This window comes from Mus caroli, unplaced genomic scaffold (assembly GCF_978045245.1).
Source record: "Mus caroli unplaced genomic scaffold, Mus_caroli_1 scaffold_18, whole genome shotgun sequence".
Lineage (NCBI taxonomy): Eukaryota > Metazoa > Chordata > Mammalia > Rodentia > Muridae > Mus > Mus caroli.
Window position 1 is genome coordinate 31,268,928 of NW_028227273.1, and position 14,173 is coordinate 31,283,100.

General features: G+C 40.1%; 1 pseudogene; it reads left to right on the plus strand.

Moving 5' to 3' along the window:
* The first annotated feature begins 13,009 nt into the window (after positions 1–13,009).
* LOC110312289 (mitochondrial pyruvate carrier 2 pseudogene) lies at positions 13,010–13,608 on the plus strand (annotated as a pseudogene).
* Positions 13,609–14,173: the final 565 nt, after the last annotated feature.

Sequence of the window (14,173 nt, forward strand, 5' to 3'; positions counted from 1 at the left end):
ATTGTTCTCTATAAACAATTGCATTTCTTTACATATTTCTTTATTTGAAATATGTTTTCTATTCATTACTCCTTCATAGATGCTTTGTTGGTTTTCTATTGTATTATAATCAGTCACATAAAGTAGCAATGGCTTTATAGAGCATAAGTTTATTGGCTAATTCCTTTGGATTAGCATCTCCCTGTGAGATAGCTAGATCCTCTGTCCAGGGTCTTACCAGACTGGAATTAAAGTGTCGGTGGGGAGTGATGTTGGCTGATGTTCAGAGCCATACTCTCAACTCATTTCAGGTTCTGAGGACCAAGGACCTCACGGCTGAGAGAACAGCCTTCTTCAGGAGCAGTTCTTAACATGGCTGTCAGCCTGTTTGAAATTAAGGAGAAAGTGTCTGCCAACTTCTGTCTGTAGATTCCCCCAGGTCCAACCTAGTCTTTCTAGGGGATGCTCCCTCTAACTAATTCACAGCCCACAGAATTAGAAACCTTAGCTGCATCTGTGATCTCCCTTGCTCTATAATAAGACAGTCATCATCGTGACACCTGATCTATACCCATAGATTCGGACCATATGCAGGGGAGGGAATCACACTGGAAGGGAGCCCTAGATCAGGATGCACAAACCCTGAGAGCTATCTTGAAATTCTGCCACGGATATCTACAGAAAAGTTCTCTAAAATGGTGTGTGTGTGTGTGTGTGTGTGTGTGTGTGTGTGTGTGTGTGTGTGTGTGTGTGAAGTTAAACTTGAGTGGTCCCAGTTGTGACTTGAACCACGTGTGACAGCCACACTATGCTTAGCATAGTAGGAAAACAGCTACTCACACTCAGGCAAAATTCCTTCTGTGACAGGGGCCACTTGTTAAATCTCCTGAGCTCTTTGAAGAAAAATTAGTAATGTAATCTACCATTTCACAAAAAAAGCAAAAGAAAGAACTAAAAATGTAAAAAAGTTTTACAATGTACATTTTTTAAAAGTTAAGCCAAAGAATGGATAGTTTGGGGACTACAGTTTCTCACTTTACAGAACTGTCCTAGTGTGAACCCCAAGCTGTATAATATAAATAAATTTCCTAACTTAGGAGAGCTGCCCATGAGTCATTGAAGTTCGTGTCAGGATTTCAAGTAGCACCCAGTTCCCATGGTACCTAGTGCCTCCTTCACCCAAGTATCCATCAGTTTGTCCCACTGTTGTGTGTCCAAATAATCCACTTGAAATTGAGAGTGTTTTAAAGAGGTTAATAATTTCTCAAGACATTTACTTTTAAAACTTAAAAAAAAAAAGAATATCTTCTTTATTTTGAAATCAATAGCCACAGGGCAGGTTTTTATAACTTCAATAAGTTTTAGTAACAACTTACATATTGCTTTTGAAAAAAATCTACCAAGAGAGTACCCAGAAAAACATGCAAAAAAGCAAGGGATCTTAATTAACTCATATCACATTAGACATTTATGTCAAGTGGGTACTTTGTGGAGTTTGACATCAGGGCAAATATAATAATAATAATAAAGACATCTCTCAGGACCTTTCTGAAATATAAGAAATTACTACCTGAAGAGTGCTTTGCATGTAGAAGCTGCTTCGTAAATCTCAAGTACTATTTATAATTAATAACCTTGAATGCCTTTGACATTAATCAAATATGATCTAATTTGACGAGAATCAAAGTTGTCCATGGTCACAGAGTAGTATACATGCAGAATATCATACTAGATGAGTCTAACCAAACGTGTGTGTGTGTGTATAATAGATACAAATACTTGTAGAAGAAATAAACATAAATCACAATAGTTCTAAAGCCTATGGAAAAAGTTGTGCTGAGTAATAGTAAATTTGTGATAGAACAAAATAAAACTTGCCTTTGAATACTACTTTGAATTATGCTCTTTCTTTCTCTTTTCTTTTCTTTTTTGTTAAGCTACAAAATATTTTTATTGTAAAAACAGTCAACAGAGGTTGACAATGCAAATCTTATCTTGGGACATTTCCCCTGGTTTCCTGAACTTCCAAGCTTCCATCAGCAGCATGTCTCTGGTTTTTATGGTCCTTTCAAACATGCTTACTGACTACACGTATATGTTGCTTTGAAACAAACACAAATCCATCTGAGAGTAAAACCAACCAAAACAGAAAGCAGGAACAAAGCCCCCAAGCCATGCTCTATTGTGCATTTGTTTGTTTGTTTGTTTGTTTGTTTGTTTTTCACATTTCCTACAGGGAGACATACTTAGTTCCTACACTTCCAGAGCTGAACAGAAAAGTAAAATTAGTACTTTAACCACGTAGTGAATTATCAACGACTCTTCCATTCACAAGTTACTGAATCAAACCCCAGGAATTGGTCATTTCAGTTCCTTTTGAAACCCTAAAAGAAGTCAGCACAATGATAATGCTAACACCTAGGAAAACAAGGTCTGAGGAGCATGAGTTCAAAGCCAGCTTGGGCTAAATAGAAACTTTGAAGCCAGCATGACCTACAGGACAAAACTTAAAAGACCTAAGAAAACTAGCACCCACAAGTCTTCATAGGCCTAGAACATCCATAGATGTTTCCAAGGGCACATTCAGGCAGCTTCTATTTCACTGGGATTAAAAAGAGCTGCTTTCAGAATGCTTGCTACTTATCCTGGCATCAAAACTACCCCTGTTAGAATACTCATACATCAATAATAAAATGACAAACAAATTAAAAATGGGCAAAAGAACTGAACATATATCCTTGCAAAGAAAATATTCAGTAAATGGAAAGATACTCAAAATCAAAATCGTCAGGTAAAGAAAACAGGGAGGAGCACAGCACCCATGGTGATGGCTAAAACCACACGCTGGTCTGCAAGGCTGATGATCCAGGGTCAACCCCAGGACTCACATGTGAAGGGAAAGAACCAACTCCTGCAAGTTGCCTTCTGACCTCCACTTGTTTGTGTGTTGTTGTATGTGTATTCACAAGGAATAAATACATATAAAAGTTTTTACGTTGTTGAAGAAAAAAAAGTTGTTGAGCTGGCAGTGTAGCTCAGAGGTAAAGCACTTGCCTGGTGTGTGAGGTCCTGGCTTCAAGGCCATGTGCACACACATCTAAGGAACTGTAGGTGTGAACATCAAGACATTAGATGTCTCGGAAATTACATAGTCTGTAATAGGATAGAAAAACTCACAAACACTAGAATAGAGGTTTTTTTTCCTAAATAAAAATAGGATTGGTTAAAATGCAGACATTATATCCCTTTTATACTGCTGATAGAACAGTTTAACATTATATTATTTAGTAGTTTCTCAAAGTCTAGAAACAGAATAGCCATATGACCTGGCAATATGACCCATACACATAGATATAACCACATAACCATAGATATAACCCAGAGACAAAAGGCAGGTCTTGCAAGTGCCCACTGCAGCATTATCCATAAAGGTTAGAAAGTAGAAGAAGCCAATTGCACAACACATGTACAACACTGTAAAGAGGAATGACCTTCTAACACATCCAACAGTATTAATAAACCTTGTAAGCATTAGGTAAGTGAAATAATTCATGCATAAAAGCATTCCTATTATATGATCATTTACAAAGAGGTTTACCTGGCTAGGCAATCCCACAGTCAGAAAGCACAGTGGAGGTTCCTATGGATTGAAAGTAGTTTTCAGTCTAAGAGAGAAACTCTTTAAAGAGATATAACTTGGGAGGCAAACAGGCTTCAAGTTGAAGAGGTCTGAAGAACAGTAAAGCAAGCGCAAAGGACAGAGGCAAACTGAATCTGGGGAAATATCCTTGGAGCTAATTATAGTCAGAAAGTGGAACCATTTCCCTAAAGAGGTAATTATCATAAACTCAGCCTGACATTCAGAGGGAAATTAGAGTTTTCGGAGGCATGGTGCTCCTTTTTCAGTTCGAGAAGTTCTGAATTCATTACCCTCTCCCTCCTGGACTCTTTGCCTCCGGTGAGGTTCTCCATTTCATCTGAGATCGGGTCTTCGAGAGCTTTACAGCTGTGTGCCTAGATATGTGTGTAGCTGCATTTTAGCTGGTCTGTATCTTACCAGAGGCATTCACTGGAATGCCTGACTCAAAACTGAACCAGGCTGGCAATACTTACACAATAAGATTTTTCTCATGAGACCAATATAAAAAAAAGGCTGAAATTCCTGTTTAAATTTCATTTCCTTCCTTTTTCTTTTTTCTCTACCCAAAATCTCACCTGTCCCAGACTGGCCTCACCATGTAGCTGAGAACGGCCTTGAACATCTGATCTCCCTGTTTTCAACACCTACACGTGGGAATTACAGACATGTGCCACGATGCCTGGTTTATAATGTGCAGTGGATCAAACCTAGGTAACACTCAGCTACATCCCCATCCCCTTGCAACTTTCAAAGAACATTATAGATCAGAAAAAAATCAGAGTTTCTTATACTAGACAGTTAACATTTTGCAAAAGCTTGGTACATTGTAAGATGCCTGTGTCATATAGCAAAAATTTTAAAAGCTCTTCATTTTTCTTTTTCTCCCTAAATTCCAATAAGATAGTACTAAAAGCATAAATAAAACAAATTACATCAGTGATGGAAACATTTTGAGAACTATCTAGAGAACAGTCTAAAGAAGTGAATGTAAGGTCCTTCCTGCCTCTATCTGCACCCAGAAGGTCAGGCTGTTCTGCAGCCCTCTGCACTCTTCCTGCCAGGGGAGAGCTGGTCTCCCAGGAGTCCTAACACAGGCTTGCAGACCCACAGGGGGAACAAGTTCCAGCCAGAGACAGCAAGAACATCTAACACCAGAGATTACCAGATAGCAAAAGGCAAACACAAGAAGATTACCAACAGAAACCAAGACTACTTGGCATCAACAGAAACCAGTACTCCCTGGGTACAGCAAGTCCTGGGTACCCCAACACACCAGAAAATCAAGATTCAGATTTAAAATCATAACTCATGATGCTGATAGAGGATTTTAAGAAGAACATAAATAAAAAGAAATACAGGATGTATTAGTTAGGGTTTTACTGCTGTGAACAGACACTATGACCAAGGCAAGTAAACAGCTAGAAGCCCTTAAAGAGGAAACACAAAAATCCCTTAAAGAATTACAGGAAAACACAACCAAACAAAGGAAGGAATTGAACAAAACCATCCAGGATCTAAAAATGGAAGTAGAAACAATAAAGAAATCACAAAGGGAGACAACTCTGGAGATAGAAAACCTAGGAAAGAAGTCAGGAGCCATGGATACAAGCATCACCAACAGAATACAAGAGATGGAAGAAAGAATCTCAGGTACAGAAGATATCATAGAAAACATTGACACAACAATCAGAGAAAATACAAAATGCAAAAAGATCCTAACCCAAAACATGCAAGCAATCCATGACACAATGAAAAGACCAAACCTAGGATAATAGGTATCCAGAAGATAGTGAAAATCAACAACTTAAAGGCCCAATAAATATCTTCAACAAAATTATAGAAGAAAACTTCCCTAACCTAAAGAAGGAGATGCCCATGAACAAACAAGAAGCCTCGGAACGCCAGATACTTTGGACCAGAAAAGAAATTCCTCCTGTCACATAATAATCAAAACACCAAATGCACAAAACAAAGAAAGAATATTAAAAACAGTAAGGGAAAAAGGTCAAGTAACATATAAAGGCAGACCTATCAAAATTACACCAGACTTCTTACCAGAGACTATGAAAGTGAGAAGATCCTTGATAGATGTCATACAGACCCTAAGAGAATACAAATGCCAGCCGAGGCTACTATACTCAACAAAACTCTCAATTACCATAGATGGAGAAACCAAAGTATTCCATGACAAAACCAATTTTACACAATATCTTCAATAAATCCAACCCTACAAAGAATAATAGATGGAAAACTCCAACACAAGGAGGGAAACTACACCCTAGAAAAAGCAAGAAAGTAATCGTTCAACAAACCTAAAAGAAGATAGCCACATGAACAGAATCCCAACTCTTACAACAAAAATAACAGGGAGCAACAATTACTTTTCCTTAATATCTCTTTGTATCAATGGACCCAATTCCCCCAATAAAAAGACATAGACTAACAGACTGGTTACATGAACAGGACCCAATATTTTGCTGCATACAGGAAACCCACCTCAGTGACAAAGACAGACACTATCTCAGAGTAAAAGGCTGGAAAACAACTTTCCAAGCAAATGGTCCCAAGAAACAAGCTGGAGTATCCATTCTAATGTCGAATAAAACCAACTTTCAACATAAAGGTATCAAAAAAAGATATGGAGGGATACTTCATACTCACCAAAGGTAAAATCTACCAAGATGAACTCTCAGTTCTGAACATCTATGCTCCAAATGCAAGGGCATCCACATTCATAAAAGAAACTTTACTAAAGTTCAAAGCACACATTGAACTTCACACAATGATAGTGGGAGACTTCAATACTCCACTCTTAGCAATAGACAGATCATGGAAGCAGAAACTAAACAGAGTCAGGGTGAAAGTAACAGAAGTTATGAAACAAATGGATTTAACAGATATCTACAGAACATTTTATCCTAAAACAAAAAGATATACCTTCTTCTCAGCACCTCATGGTACCTTCTCCAAAATTGGCCATATGACCAGTCACCAAACAGGCCTCAGGAGATAAAAAAAAATATATTGAAATAATCCCATGCACCCTATCAGATCACCATGGACTAAGGCTGATCTTCAAAACAACAAAAACAATAGAAAGCCCACATACATGTGGAAGCTGAACAACACTCTATTCAATAATAACTTGGTCAAAGAAGAAATAAAGAAAAAAATTAAAGACTTTTTATAGTTTAATGAAAATGCAGCCACAACATACCCAAACTTATGATGCAAAATGAAAACAGTCTTAAGAGGAAAACTCATAGCTCTGAGTGCCTCCAAAAAGAAGCTGGAGAGATCATACACTACCAGCTTGACAGCACATCTGAAAGCTCTAAAACAAAAAGAAGAAAATTCACCCAAAAGGAATAGATGGCAAGAAATAATCAAACACAGGTCTAAAATCAACCAACTGGAACAAAAAAAAGAACTATACAAAGAATCAACTACACCAGGAGCATGTTCTTTGAGAAAAATCAACAAAATAAACCCTTAGCCAGACTAATTAGAGGGAACAGAGACAGTATTATAATTAACAAAATCAAAAATGAAAAGGGAAACATAACAACAGAAACTGAGGAAATCCAAAAAATCATCAGATCCTGCTACAAAAGCCTATACTCAACAAAACTGGAAAACCTGGATGAAATGGACAATTTTCTAGACAGATTCCAGGTACCAAAGTTAAATCAGGATCAGATAAACCATCTAAACAGTCCCATAACCCCTAGAGAAATAGAAATAGTCATTAATAGTCTCCCAACCAAAAAATACACAGGAACAGATAAGTTTAGAGCAGAGTTGTATCAGGCCTTCAAAGAAGATCTAATACCAATACAATACTCCTCAAACTATCCCACAAAATAGAAATAGAAGATACCCTATCCAATTCATTCTATGAAGCCACAATTACTCTAATATCTAAACCACACTAAGACCCAACAAAGAAAGAGAACTTCAAACTGATTTCCCTTATGAATATCACTGCAAAAATACCCAATAAAATTCTCGCAAACTGAATCCAAGAGTATATAAAAATGATCATCCATCATGATCCAGTAGGCAGCATCCCAGGGAGACAGGAATGGTTCAATATACAGAAATCCATCAATGTAATCTACTATATAAATATAATCATCTCATTAGATGTTGAGAAAGCATCTGACAAAATCCAACACCCCTTCATGATAAAAGTCTTGGAAAGATCAGGAATTCAAGGCCCATACCTAAACATGAAAAAAAGCAATCTACAGCAATGCAGTAGCCAATATCAAACTAAATGTAGAGACACTTGAAGCAATCCCACTAAAATCAGGGGACTAGACAAGGCTGTGTACTCTCTCCCTACCTATTCAATATAGTACTTGAAATCCTAGCTAGTCCAGTTAGATAACAAAAGGAGATCAAAGAGATACAAATTGGAAAGGAAGAAGTCAAAATATCACTATTTGCAGATGATATGATAGTATGCTGAAGTGACACCAAAATTTCCACCAGAGAACTCCTAAACCTGATAAACAACTTCAGCAAAGTGGCTGGATATAAAATTAATTCAAATAAATCAGTGGCTTTCCTCTACACAAAGGATAAACAGGCTGAGAAAGAAATTAGGGAAACAACACCCTTCACAATGGTCACAAATAATATAAAATACTTTGGTGTGACTCTAACTAAGCAAATGAAAGATCTGTAACATAACTTCAAGTCTCTGAAGAAAGAAATCAAAAAAGATCTCAGAAGATGGAAAGATTGGCAGGATTAATATTGTAAAAATGGCCATCTTGCCAAAAGCAATCTACAGATTCAATGCAATTCCTATCAAAGTTCCAACTCAATTCTTCATAGAGTTAGTTCCTGAATAGAACAGCAATGGCTTGTGCTGTAAGATCGAGAATCGATAAATGGGACCTCATAAAATTGCAAAGCTTCTGCAAGGCAAAAGATACCGTCAATAAGACAAAAAGGCCACCAACAGATTGGGAAAGGATCTTTACCTATCCTAAATTAGATAGGGGACTAATATCCAATATATATAAAGAACTCAAGAAGGTGGACTCCAGAAAATCAAATAACCCCATTAAAAAATGGCGCTCAGAGCTGAACAAAGAATTCTCACCTGAGGCATACCGAATGGCTGAGAAACACCTGAAAAAAATGTTCAACATCCTTAATCATCAGGGAAATGCAAATCAAAACAACTCTGAGATTCCACTTCACTCCAGTTAGAATGGCTAAGATCAAAAATTCAGGTGACAGCAGATGCTGGCGAGGATGTGGAGAAAGAGGAACACTCCTCCATTGTTGGTGGGATTGCAAGCTTGTACAACCACTCTGGAAATCACTCTGGCAGTTCCTCAGAAAATTGGACATAGTACTACCGGAGGATCCCGCAATACCTCTCCTGGGCATATATCCAGAAGATGTCCCAACCGGTAAGAAGGACACATGCTCCACTATGTTCATAGAAGCCTTATTTATAATAGCCAGAAGCTGGAAAGAACCCAGATGCCCCTCAACAGAGGAATGGATACAGAAAATGTGGTACATTTACACAATGGAGTACTACTCAGCTATTTAAAAAAATGAATTTATGAAATTCCTAGGCAAATGGATGGACCTGGAGGGCATCATCCTGAGTGAGGTAACCCAATCACAAAGGAACTTGCACAATATGTACTCACTGATAAGTGGATATTAGCCCAGAAACTTAGGATACCCAAGATATAAGATACAATTTGCTAAACGCATGAAATTCAAGAAGAACGAAGACCAAAGTGTGGACACTTTGCCCCTTCCTAGAAATGGAAACAAAACACCCATGGAAGGAGTTACAGAGACAAAATTTGGAGCTGTGACGAAAGGATGGACCATCTAGTGATTGCCATATGCAGGGATCCATCCCATAATCAGCTTCCAAACGCTGACACCATTGCATACACTAGCAAGATTTTGCTGAAAGGACCCAGATATAGCTGTCTCTTGTGAGACTATGCCGGGGCCTAGCAAACACAGAAGTGGATGATCACAGTCAGCTATTGGATGGATCACATGGCCCCCAATGGAGGAGCTAGAGAAATTACCCAAGGAGCTAAAGGGAACTGCAACCCTATAGGTGGAACAACAATATGAACTAACCAGTACCCCGGAGCTCTTGTCTCTAGCTGCATATGTAACAAAAGATGGCCTAGTCGGCCATCACTGCAAAGAGAAGTCCACTGGACTTGCAAACTTTATATGCCCCAGTACAGGGGAACCCCAGGGCCAAAAAGGGGGAGTGGGTGGGTAGGGGATTGGGGGGGTGGGTATGGGGGACTTTTGGGATAGCATTGAAAATGTAAACGAGGAAAATACCTAATAAAAAATAAATTTAAAAAAAAAAAAGAAAGGGCAATTTGCAAAGTCATCAGGAATAACAAAAAAAAAAACAGAATAGTGAAAACTAATTTTTTTTTAAGATACTTTCTTTATGGGGCCTAGGAAACACATAAGTGAATGCTCACAGTCAGCTATTGAATGGATCACAGGGCCCCCAGTGGAGGAGCTAGAGAAATTACCCAAGGAGCTAAAGGGATCTGCAACCCTATAGGTGGAACAACATTATGAACTAACCAGTTCCCCGGAGCTCTTGACTCTAGTTGCATATGTATCAAAAGATGGCCTCGTTGGCCATCACTAGAAAGAGAGGCCCATTGGACTTGCAAACTTTATATGCCCCAGTACAGGGGAATGCCAGGGCCAAAAATTGGGAATGGGTGGGTAGGGGAGTCGGGAGTAGGGTATGGGGGACTTTTGGGATAGCATTGGAAATGTAAATGAGGAAAATACCTAATAAAAAAAAAAGATACTTTCTTTATATACATTTCAAATGCTATCCCGAAAGTTCCATATACCCTCCCTCTGCCCTGCTCCCCTACCCACCCACTCCCACTTCTTGGCCCCGGCATTCCCCTGTACTGGGGCATATAAAGTTTGCCTTTTGCCATCTGGTAATCTCTGGAGTTAATTGTTATAGTTGTCTCTGGTTGGAGCTTGTTCCTCCTGTGATTCTTTCTGTTAGCCTCTGTTGGCAGACCTGGGAGTCTAGCTCTCTCCTGAGTCTCAGTGGTCAGAGTACTCTCTGCAGGCAAGCTCTCCTCTTCCAGGGAAGGTGCACAGATATCTGGCGTTCGGACCTGCTCCTGGCTGAAGATGAAGGCCCGAAACAGGGCCTGTCCCAGAAGCTATGTAGCTTCTGTAGTCTCTACTCTCACCTGTGCAGACAAGTCTCTGAGGGATCTGGGAACCAAGATGGCTCCCACAGGTGCTCCTGCAAAGCCCTCCTGAAGGAACGACCATCCAGAGACTGCCCCACCTGGGGATCCATGCCATATACAATCATGAAACCCAGACACTATTGTGGATACCAACAAGAGCTTGCTGACAGGAGCCTGATATAGCTGTCTCCTGAGAGGCTCTGCCAGTGCCTGACAAACATAGGAGTGGATGCTCACAGCCATCCTATGGACAGAGCACAGGATCCCCAATGAAGGAGCTAGATAAAGTACCCAAGGAGCTGAAGGGGTTTGCAGCCCCATAGGAGGAACAACTATGAACTAACCAGTATCCACCCCACCCCCAGAGCTCCCAGGGACTAAACTACCAACCAAAGAAAACATGTGGTGGGACTCATGGCTCCAGCTGCATATGTAGCAGAGGATGGCCTAGTCAGTCATCAATGGGAAGAGCGGCCCTTGGTCCTGTGAAGGCTCGATGCCCCAGTGTAGGAAAATGCCAGGGCTAGGAAGCAGGAGTGGGTGGGTTGGTGAGCATGGGGAGGAGGGTAGAGATAGGGGGTTTTTGGAGGGAAAACCAGGAATGGGAATAACATTTGAAATGTAAATAAAGAAAATATCTAATTAAAAAAAGGAAAAACATACATGGACACAGGTGTACAAATCACCATCCTGTTTTGTGCAAGATTTACTGTTGATGTTTATAATTAACCTAGGAGTGATGTTACCATTTTAGAGGTTGCTTGATTACTAAAACTGTTTGTATGTATTACTATCTACACCTGCATTTATAATTTTAGAAAATATGAAAAATATTGGGTGTGCCTAGTGCTTTATATATTCATGAGTATCTTTTATAAATAAAGTTTTCATTTTTCTGAAAATAAAAAATATAAGAAAAGAAAAGAAGAAGGAGAAGGAGGAGGAGGAGGGGAAGAGGAAGGGGAAAGGGAAAGGGAAGGAGAAGGAGAAGGAGAAGGAGAAGGAGGAGGAGGAGGAGGAGGAGGAGGAGGAGGAGGAGAAGGAGAAGGAGAAGGAGAAAAGTGGTGAGTGTAGGACACTAATGCTGTGGTGTGAAAAGAGCATGCTGATACTTCTGGGAGTGAAAGAACCTGGTGGGGAAGCCCCCACTCTGTTCCCAATTCGGTGTGCACCCAAAAATCACAAACAGACTGAACTGATGTAAATACATGAGGTAGTTTAATGGCGGAGCTCCAGGTCAAAACTTATCTTATGCAGGAGACAGTGGATTCGACCACGAGGCTTGGAAGCTAAGGTTTTTTTGTATAAAAGGGTCTGGGGCTGGGGGAGGAATCAGTGCAGTTACACACAAATGGGCAATTTAAACATCAGAGAGCAGTATGTGATAGTAACTCTAAAGGGAGGGTGTTTATCTTGGTCAGCAGGACATCTGGCTAAAACCCAAACCATATCAGCAGGTGGTCCATTACTCATCTTGAGCTTGTCTGGAGATTGTCCTTGCGTGCCTTTCTTATCTCAAAGGCTAGCTGGTTCCTGGGATGGCTTTACAGCCTTGGTTCTTTGCTCTAAACCCAAAAAGCCCCCCTTAACTGGCAAGCCTCATGAGTCATGGACCTTGAATAAACTTTCTGGCTAGGGCTTTAAAGTCTTGAATTTAGTTTTCTTTCTTTCAGAAGAATCTTGCAGGAGGCAAGTGCATTGTGAAGGTAGGTGTGTGAAGAGAACCAGAAGAGGGAAGGGCTAATTGACCCCGTGTCCCTGAAGAGCTTCTCTGGGTAGTCTTCTCTTCTGGAACTTTATCCCCTTGCAAACAAAGGCTCATCCTTTAAGGTTTTAGTGATCTTCCCATGAGCACTGGAGTGGTTAGGGTAGGTGTCTACAGCCATTAGCACATTGACATTGCAGGCCACGACTGCAGAAGACTCCACAGGCATGCAGATCTCCTGTTCAGCCATCTGATGATGCTCGAGAACAAAAGCAAGGCACCTGCCTGGAACACTGGGAACACAAGGCAAAGTCACACACATAATGGAAGCCTCTGCACGGGGACGATGAGAAATGATGGAAATTCTATGAAAAAAAAAATGACAGAAGATAGAACGGGCACAAGACAGGAAACAAGAGCAAAGGTTCCGGAATGGGTGGCTTCTATTATTCTACTCGGAGTAGATTTGTTCAAGAGATAAGTGTAAGGAAGCAAGTGTTAGAGCTAGAGAAGGGTGCCCTAGGGCAAAGGCACATACCTATCACCATAGAGAAAAAGCTGCCTGCCCTTCATTGTCTGCCAGGAACAAGGACACAGCAGCACTCCCACCCAGCTGCTGTTGATCCCTAGGCTGCTGAGATGATAGCTGTGGGGCACAGAAGGCCAGTGGGCCACCTACCACCGACTCATGGATAAAGTTGAGCTGTTGCTACCAAACAAATTGAGGTCGCTATACAACCCTGCCCGGCAGCTCCGAACAGTTTTTTTTTTTTTTTTTTTTTTTTTTCTGGGCTCCATTAATGGAATGGGGATTGTTACGTGCAGGATAAGCTGTCATGGCCAGACCTGCAGAGAAACTCAGCACATCTCAATCTACTGGCTACAGGCTTTATTTGGTCAAAGTACTCACTTGTAATTATACCAAAAAATTGGAGTTTATTCGCTGTTAATTTCTTTGTGGGGTTGGAGCCTCTCAACTCTTTTGGATTTGGAGATATAGTCAAGAACTCAAATCTAAAGGAATCCAGTAAGAGAGTTCCTGAACAATCTAGATGTGGACAGAAACATTGGAACCTAGTGTAACTGATTATTAATAAAGTGATGCTAACTATTCTGCTAACATTTGAAAAGAAGGAAAAGAAAATCTAACTTTAATCAATAGCTAACACTTGACTACACTAAAAAAATAAATAAAGCAAACTTTTAGTAAGAAAGAAAGGAAGGAAGGAAGGAAGGGAGGAAGGAAGGGAGGGAGGAAGGAAGGAAGGAAGGAAGGAAGGAAGGAAGGAAGGAAGGAAGGAAGGAAGGAAGGAAGGAAGAGTTTCTTCTTGACATGGTTCAAATAAGCAAACTGCAGTGTTGTCATACTTGGGTGGAAACCATAGAAAGAGAATCCTTGTAGCAATATTTATTACAGCAGAGTAGAATCAGCCTTCCAACAGCCCAAAGATCATGACTTGGTGACCCAGAAGAGCATTGAGCTGTTCTCTAGAGAACGCCTAAAAGGTGCTATTGGCTATTCTGATCCAGTATCGTAGAAGGAAAATATGGCTCTTCAAATAAGGAAGCATTTTAAAAGATGACTGGGGAGAGGAT